The following is an 8,684-nucleotide window of genomic DNA, read 5'->3' as shown; positions in this document are numbered from 1 at the left end:
CCACTTCTTCGAATATAGCACTAAATTGGGGCGGACATTACAATTGCAGCTCGATGGTCCCCTTCGTAATGGCTGGCGAACATTGGGCATCCTTGACGAGGTGCTCATTACCTTTTGGAAGGGTCTCTGGCGTCTCCACATGCCTGAAAAGATCAAGCTCTTTTGGTGGCGGATCAGTCATAATGTGGTTCCTGTTGGCGAATGGCTAGGTAAAAGTGGCGGCCCAATAGGTTGCCCACTTTGCTCTTCACCTATTGAGTCTCTGAGACACTATCTTTGGGATTGCCCTCAAGCTCAAAAGGTATGGGACATAGTCACTCGCCTCCTTGCGGCATGTGAAGTGGAAGGAACGACATCGTGGAGTGTTGTGGCATGGGTTGATCTCTCGGTTGATAGGTGGACGGAAGCCTTCAATGTAGATAGTTGGTGCTATGTATGCACAAGAGGCAAAATCATCAAGAGCCATTCTAAGAGAGACTTGTTGTCCGCATCCCCTAGGTTCCTGGAAATTTGAAGGTTGATCGAAGGCATCACCTTGTGGTATGTCTAGAAAGCACGATGCCTAAAGGTTTTCCAAGATTTGGTACAACACCTAGAGGAAGTGATCATGGATATATGGTTCGTGCTTATCAGTTGCCTACGAGGGCAATTGGACGAGGTTTGTAACCACTCCAATGATGTGGTCATTGCCCGTTTGCGCTTTTGGCAGAAATGGCAGAACAGGCCTATGGTGACGCTAGGAGGAAGTGGCATGAGGTGGAACTACCAACCCCCACGCTGGTTGTTTCCTTCTCACATGCCACCCTCCCTTCATTATAGGCCTTAGGAGTCGGCTCATACTGACCGACACTAAAGGCCACCGCTTTTAGCTAGAGGTATCTACTTACTTTAGGTAGTTAGTTTGATAGGCTATGTAAGTAGTCTCATTTTCTTGATCTTGATCGGAGGGAGATTCCCTGTTTTGTGTATAAGCCTCCTAGTATAGTCTCCTTGTAATAATCCTTCCTAACTAATGGGAAAGTAGCTTCATTTTGAAAAAAATAAATCAAAGTATTGACCTGTTCCAACATTTGTTTATGGTATACTAAAAAAGAGTGTCATTTTGGCAAAATAACACAAGAAATATGGAAGTGAACATTTAATAGGATACTTAGTTAGAAAATTAGACTTCAAAATTTTCTTAGCAGTCAATCACAAGCATCGAATAAAACATTTTAATCTCATTTCTCTTTCTTCTTTAACACTCAACATATGGTGTTTGGATAACATGGAATGACTTATACACACTTCATATGTAGTACAACTTATGTTTAACACGCAATAAGATATAGTGACACACTCCATTACCAAAAATAATTTGTCCACGTCAAAGCCACATCAAAATCATTGACCAACAATATCCATCTTAGCTTAATATTATGCATAGTCTGTGGGTTTTCTTTTGTTTCTCCCCTTTTCTTAGATATGGATTTTTAGTGCATTGCTTCTCGATATATGGTAACTTGCCATAAGATTGACTATTTGTTGAACTTTCTTCAGAGCACTGACTTTGTAAGCATATGAGTTGCATTTATCCCTTTTAGTGAATCTTTGAAAGACAAATTCCTCTAGAAATGATCCACTCTCTCATCTCATGAATTATGTTAACAAATATCGATATGTTCTAATTTCACAAGCAATACTTGATTCTTGAGAAAAGGGATAACTTTTAACTATCGCATTTAAACTGAAAAATTATATCACTTAACTCCAAGTTCCTCAATCAAACCCTTCAACCACATGCTTCTTTCCTCATTTTGGTGGTTATAATGTACTCCACCACATTGCAATTAAAAAATATATCACTTAAAACCAAGTCTCTTGGCCAAGCCTTGCAACTATAGTGCTTCTTTCCTCACTGTGAGGGCTACCATATACTCTATCACATTGCTTAAATGAGTATACATATGGGTTTTATATGTGTATGCATGTGTGAGTAACATATATATGTATGGGTTTATGGAAATGAGTGAGTGAATGTGTGTTTAAGCATTGTATTTGTTTTTATATATTTATGTGTGCATACATATTTGTAGGTTTAAGTCGAATGTGTATGTGTATGTGAAGGTATATGATGGCTACATAAATGTATTTATGTGGAAAAGCATGTGTATGTGTATGAAAAGGTCAAAAGGTAAAGTTATTTTATGTGATTGAGTGTGAAATACGAGGATCGAGTGAGAAAGAAAGTGTTTGGGCTTAAGCAACAATTCCAGACCCAACACTAAAGCTTGGTGGTTCCTCTATGAGTGCATGCTCTTCTCTTGCTTGTGAGTTCGAGATCTTTGTATCGTTGAGGGGGTCACTAGTTTGAGTGCTAACCTCAAAGGGTTGAGAGCCAAGTTAGATATTCAGTGCTAGAATGCTATGCACCTATGAGGTATTGTGGGCTCCATCTTTGTGTGCTTGAATTCTTTGCGTTTTCAAAAGTTTAGAGCTCAAATGTTGTACATAGTTGAGGATTGATTGCAACCTAGTTAGTCAATGAGAACTCACATGTCCTTGCCTTTGGGGTCTAATGCCCAACATCTTTGAGGGTCAAGCACGAGTGTTTACACACTCATGTGTTCAACACATGTCTTCAATGGTTTGCCCTCGTGTACTCTTCTCTAGCCCTTCACACAATTCACATTTTTGTGTTCTCTTTGTTCCAATAAAGCATAACGTTGATAGGTTGTTCTTCAATAACTTCTTTATGAAAAATTTGATCAATGGCCCAAAACTTTTATTACAATTTGTACGTAATTTTAGATATTTGCGCTAGATACATAGTTGAAGATTGATTGCAACCCCACCTCCCTACTAGTGAGCTAGAATACTCCATACCTTGTGTTTACACACTCCTATGTTTAGCACATGTCTCGAATGGTTTGCCCTTGTGTATTGTTCTATAGACCTTCATGCATATTGTCCCTATAAAGCACAAACGTTGCTCGGTTGCTGAGTGTAAAGAATCGAGTTTATGATTTTGTGCAACTGAATAATAATAGATGTGTGTGTGTGTATATGAGAGAGAGAGAGAGAGAGAGAGAGAGAGAGAGAGAGAGAGAGAGAGAGAGAGAGAGAGAGAGAGAGAGAGAGAGAGAGAGATAGTTGATACAAATAGACAGAAAACAAGAAAATTGTATTCACAAGAAAATAACAACCAACACTACAAAGGAGAGGGGAAGGTGGTTATAACCACCTTCTCTCTACACTCTCTCACTACTTCGTGGGAAAGAAGTGTAAACTTAACTACCTATCAACTATGTGTCATAGAAGTTAAGTCTTATGACACATTAGTTATGTTACATAGTAGTGGGGTGTTCCCACACTTGAAGTCTTAGGATGTGTTCACATCATAAGGAAGTTGAGTTTGATTCTCAACACGCCCCTTCAAGCTCAACTCCTAGTCCTTGGAAAGTCAACTTTCATCTTGCTGGTATTCGTGTCGGCTTCCATGATCGACTCCGGCTTCAACTCCTTCTACTTTTGGCACAAGCTCACTCCCCCTGAAGCTCGGCAAGTCGAAGGGTGAAAGACCAAGATCCAACGTGAATTGCCGAAGCTTGTTGGCTCCTAGGGCTTTCATAAAGATGTTGGCTGTCTGAAGGCTCATGCCAATATGTTGTAGGTCGACATCTCCAGCTAGGACACATTTTTGGATAAAGTGGTAATGCACCGCGATGTGCTTAATCCGAGCATGGAATACCGGCCTGCGAGCAAGGTGTATGTTGCTGAGGTTGTTGCAGTATAGGAGGATTGGATCTGCAATGGAGACGTTTAGATCCTTCAATATTCTCTTAAGCCAAACAACTTTACATATGGCAATGATTGCGCCCTTGTATTTGGCCTCAGTGCTCGACATTGCGACTTTCAATTTCTTTTTGCTACTCCATGTTAGGGCTCCATTGCCAAGAGAGAAGATGAATCCGGAAGTCAATCGTCTGTCGGCATCTATGTACCCATCAACGCGAATCAACATTGTCGATTTATAAAGAATGTGATAGTTCATAGTACCACTTACATACCTTAGCACTCACTTGGCACAATATAGATGGGTGTCGCGAGGTGTCTGCATGAATTGGCTAAGGAGACCAACTGGAGAATTGAGGTCGGGCCATGTAATGGTAAGATAGATTAGACTACCGACAAGTTGCAGGTAGTGAGTCGGCTTGCACTCTTTTGTGCCGGAGTTGGCATCTAGCTTTAGGTTTTGATCGAGAGGGGTTGCCATAGATTTGCACTCATCCATTCCGAACTTATACAATAAATTCAAAATGTAGTGTCGTTGGGAGATCATGATGTCGTTTGGGGTCCAAATTACTTCTATACCGAGGAAGTAATGGAGCTCCTTCATATCTTTCATTTCGAATTGGCCGAAGAGGAGCTTCTTGATGTTATTGATATTGGCTATGTGCTCTCCTCCAATGACCAAATCGTCAACATATTATATGACGAATAACTATCCGTTGGAGCCGCTTCAAATAAATAGGGAATTGTCGGATTTGGACATTTTGAAACTGATTTGATGAAGATACTACGTTATCTTCGAGTGCTATGCTCTAGGTGCTTGCTTGAGGCCGTAGAGAGGTTTTTTGAGTAGGCATACGATAGTCGAATGCAATCTCAATTTGAAGATGGGTGGTTGTACCATGTACACCTCACCTAATTCTTCTTAAAGGAAGGCACTATTTACATTCATTTGATGGAGGTGCCACCATTTTGTTGTCGCAAGTGCAATCACGGTCCGAATGGTTGTCATCTTTGCCACTAAATGTCATCAATATTAGGTTAACAAAGCCAAGCGACTTAAAGCTACTAAACTTTTACATCCCTTGGACATTCCCAATAATAAACAAGAAAGTATATCCATGGATTTTATTGTTAGCCTTCCTTGCACCCAAAAAGGTGATCATGCAATTTGGGTTGTAGTTGATAGACTAACTACAATGGTCAGGTTTATTGCTACTAAAACCATGGTAACCGCTTCTAAATTGGCTTACCAATTTATTGATGAATTATTTCATTTTTATGGGTTACCGATGGATATTGTGAGTGATCGAAATTCAAAGTTTCACTAGCAACTTTTGGATGCAAGTCTTTAAGAAGTTAGAAACTATATTGAGCATGGGCTCCATGGATTATCCTCAATCCGATGGACAGACAGAATAGATAAATCAAATTATTGAGGACATGCTTTAAGCATATGTTGCTGCAAAGCCAACAATGGGAATGTTATCTCTCAATTTTGAAGTTTTCTTAATATACATCATAATGTGTTAGGAAGTACACAAACATTTCTAATGAATATTCAAGATATGTTACATATTGCATGAGATAATATAAAACTAACTCAAGATAGAGTGCATTTTTATGCCAGCCATAAAAGGCAACCTTGTGCATTCAACCCTAGACAAAATGTATTTCTACGTGTACCTCAAGGTTCTAAAACATTGTCTATGGGTAAGTGCACTAAGTTAGCCCCATGGTTTTGTAGACCCTTTCACAATCCTCAACCGCATTGGTTCATTAACCTATCATCTCACTCTTCCTAATTATGTCGGAATGCATCCAATTTTTTATGTAAGTCATCTAGATGAACTTCTTGGTTCGAGTGATAATACGATTACAAGTGAAACTCAGGTTACTTCTGCAGATTTAACTTCTTGTTAAGAATTAGGTAATTAACTACAAGTTAATTAGTACATAATTGTGTGATTAAGCAGCGGAAGATTATATGATGTGTGTGTAAGTATATGAGAGTGTGAGAGGAAGAGAGAAAGAACAGTTATGAACAACGAGACAAGATGGGGGATGATTAACTATAGTAATAAGCATCATCAAATACAAAAATACCCACGATGGGGTATATATACATTTCATGTGCAAAGGTGTACATGTGTGAGTAGAATATAAGTACAAAGGTGTACATCCTATATTAAATGAACATAGGAGTGGAGGATCTACAATGTATCCCATCAAGTACAAAATCCTCTTTAAGGCTTTAGGTCAACACTAACTAGATTCTATCTAGGTAACTACTAAGTTACGTGTGTTGACTAGTTAACTAAATCTAGTTAAGCTTGATATCTCAACATGCCCCCTCAAGCTCAGGTGTGAGGCGTCCGACGTCCGCTTTGGCTTTCGTCAGCTTCCATCCAGCCTTTTCGAGGAAGTCTCGATTCCTCCCCCTCAAGCCGATGACGAAGGCTTGTGGTGTGAAATGGGCGAAGGCCAACTACTTCCACCCATTGTGGGTCATGAGCCGCTTCAGTAGAGCGCTCAAGCTCTTGTTCGGCCGCTACCTTCATCGCGAAGGCATAATGATGGGCCATATACTCATTGTAGCCGAGCCGAGTGATGGGGTTCTTCTCTCTAGATGAGCATCAAAGTTTTTCGCTCGTCGATGTGAACACCTTCTTTACACCGGGTGTCCGCATGATGGGTACACCAAACTCACTGTCCAATGAGCGAGCCGACACATCCAAATCACTGTCGTCGGGGTGATCGACTTCATATTCAAGCATCTTACCTTTGCCTTTGTCCAAGTTCGGACTTGGTCGCGACATGCTTTGGTCGCATGAAGGCTAATGTAAGCCACTTAGCTCGGTAGAGCTTGGATTGTCCTCTGAGGTGACGTTCAACTCTTAATCGGTCGGGTTGGGTAGAGCTGAATCGGGCTCATACCATATGCCGATTTGTCGAAGATTATGTCTCGACTCACCCGAACTGCTTGGATCGAAGGGTTATAACACTTGTATGCCTTCTTCTCGGATGAGTATCCTACGAGGATACATTTGTCCGATTTCGCGTCGGGCTTCTGTCAGTTTTTGTTTGGGATGTGTACATTCGCAATGCTTCCGAACACCTTGAGGTGTGACAGGATCGACTTCCTTCCAACAAGGAGCTCGTATGGAGTTAGCTCATGCACTCCATTAGTGGTGCATCGATTCATGAGATAGATGGCCATGGATGCCGCTTCGGCCCAATAGAAGTTCGACATGTGCTTCTCATGCATCATGGCATGTGCTACCTGGAGTATGTGCCGATTCTTCCTTTCGGCTACTCCATTTTGTTGGGGTGTGTGTCAGCACGAGAATTCTCTTTGGATGCCTTCACCTTGGAGGTAGGAGATGAATTCGTCAAAGAAGTACTCCTTGCCTCCATCTGACCGTAGGCATCGAATGTGCTGACCGGTTTTGTTTTCGACTTGGCCCTTGAGCTTTTGGAAGTGGGAGAGCACTTTGCTCTTCTTTGTCATAGGAAAGATCCATGTGTAGTGGGAATAGTCGTCGATGAAGGTGACGTAGTATCGGCATCCACCGATCATCGGTGTTTGAGCCGGTCCCCATACATCCGAATGTATGACGAGGAGGAGACCTTTGCTTACGTAGCTCTCCTTCGAAAATGGGATTCAATGTTGTTTGCCGCATTGACACGCCTCGCACACTCGGTCGATTCGTTTCGACTCGAATGTCGGAAGTCCGATGAAAACTCCCTTTGTTTGCATAGCTCAGAGTTGTTGGAGGTTGATGTGTCTGATTCTCTTGTGCCACAACTCAATGCTTGTCTCGGTTTTGAGACCTTTGGCATACATGGCCGATTTCACCTCGTTCGAATTGAGAATGAACATTCGACCGAGGCATCTCTCCGTCCCTTAGCTATGAGTCAACCATCTTTCTCGATGAAGCATCCTTCGTTGTTAAAATGAACTTGCATGCCTTGCTCCATGATTTGGCCTACTAAGACCAAATTCTTTGTTATGGGTGGAACGTTCAAGTCATTCTTGATGCAAGAACAGTGCAGATGTGCCCAATTCGATGTGTGGCGTCGTCTCTTGTCCTTATGAAGCCGGGTTGATCCGGCATTCTTAAGTCATGAAACCACTCTTGGTGTGACGTCATATGATATGAGGAGCCAGAGTCGACGAACCACATGTCTTCCGAGTTGGAGGTGCTTGTGGAGTCGGAGGCCGTCATAGAGTTCGCTCTATGTCTCATTACGAATAGCCCACCATAGTCGTCATATTCAGAGTTGGTGGCATAATTTGTGAGCGACAAGCCAACTCACTTCTCTTCTTCCAACACCTCTTCACGATGGTTGATTTTGCCGCAATAGTTGCAAGTAGTGGGCCTCATTTTCTGACCTTGTTTAGCATGGAAGCTCCCCCTTCTTTCAAAGGTTCCTTGATGGCTTCCGTCTTGATGACCTCTTCTACTGCCTCGACCTCGTCCTCAACCACCATCCGAATTCGGGAAGAACATTTGTCCTTCTGATGTGTTGGTCTTTTTTTGGACGTGGTTCTCTTCGACCAATAACATTGATTGAAGGTTGAAGAATGAAGGAGGGTTTTCCCTCGCCAAGATTGCCATCTTCAACGAGTCGAATCGTTGTTCGAGGCTGCCTAAGCATACTTGAACCATCTCGTCCTTGTCGATGTTTATGTTGATGGAGTCAAGCGAGTCACAAATGTTGTTGATCTTGGCAGTGTATTATGCCACAAACATATCTTTTTGTTGTATGTTGTTCAACTCTTGTCAGAGTTGAAGCTTGTGTGCCATTGTATTGGCGGCAAAAATCTTCTTGAGATTCTCCCATGCCTCTTTAGGCATCTCGGCATCTCGAATGTGGCCAAGCATGAGATCATGGACACATGTTGCCAA

This window comes from Azolla caroliniana, unplaced genomic scaffold, assembly GCF_043228905.1.
Source record: "Azolla caroliniana isolate FFs.n. ecotype wild unplaced genomic scaffold, voAzoCaro1.0.p SCAF_8, whole genome shotgun sequence".
NCBI lineage: Eukaryota > Viridiplantae > Streptophyta > Polypodiopsida > Salviniales > Salviniaceae > Azolla > Azolla caroliniana.
Note: the sequence above shows the minus strand (reverse complement) of the source record.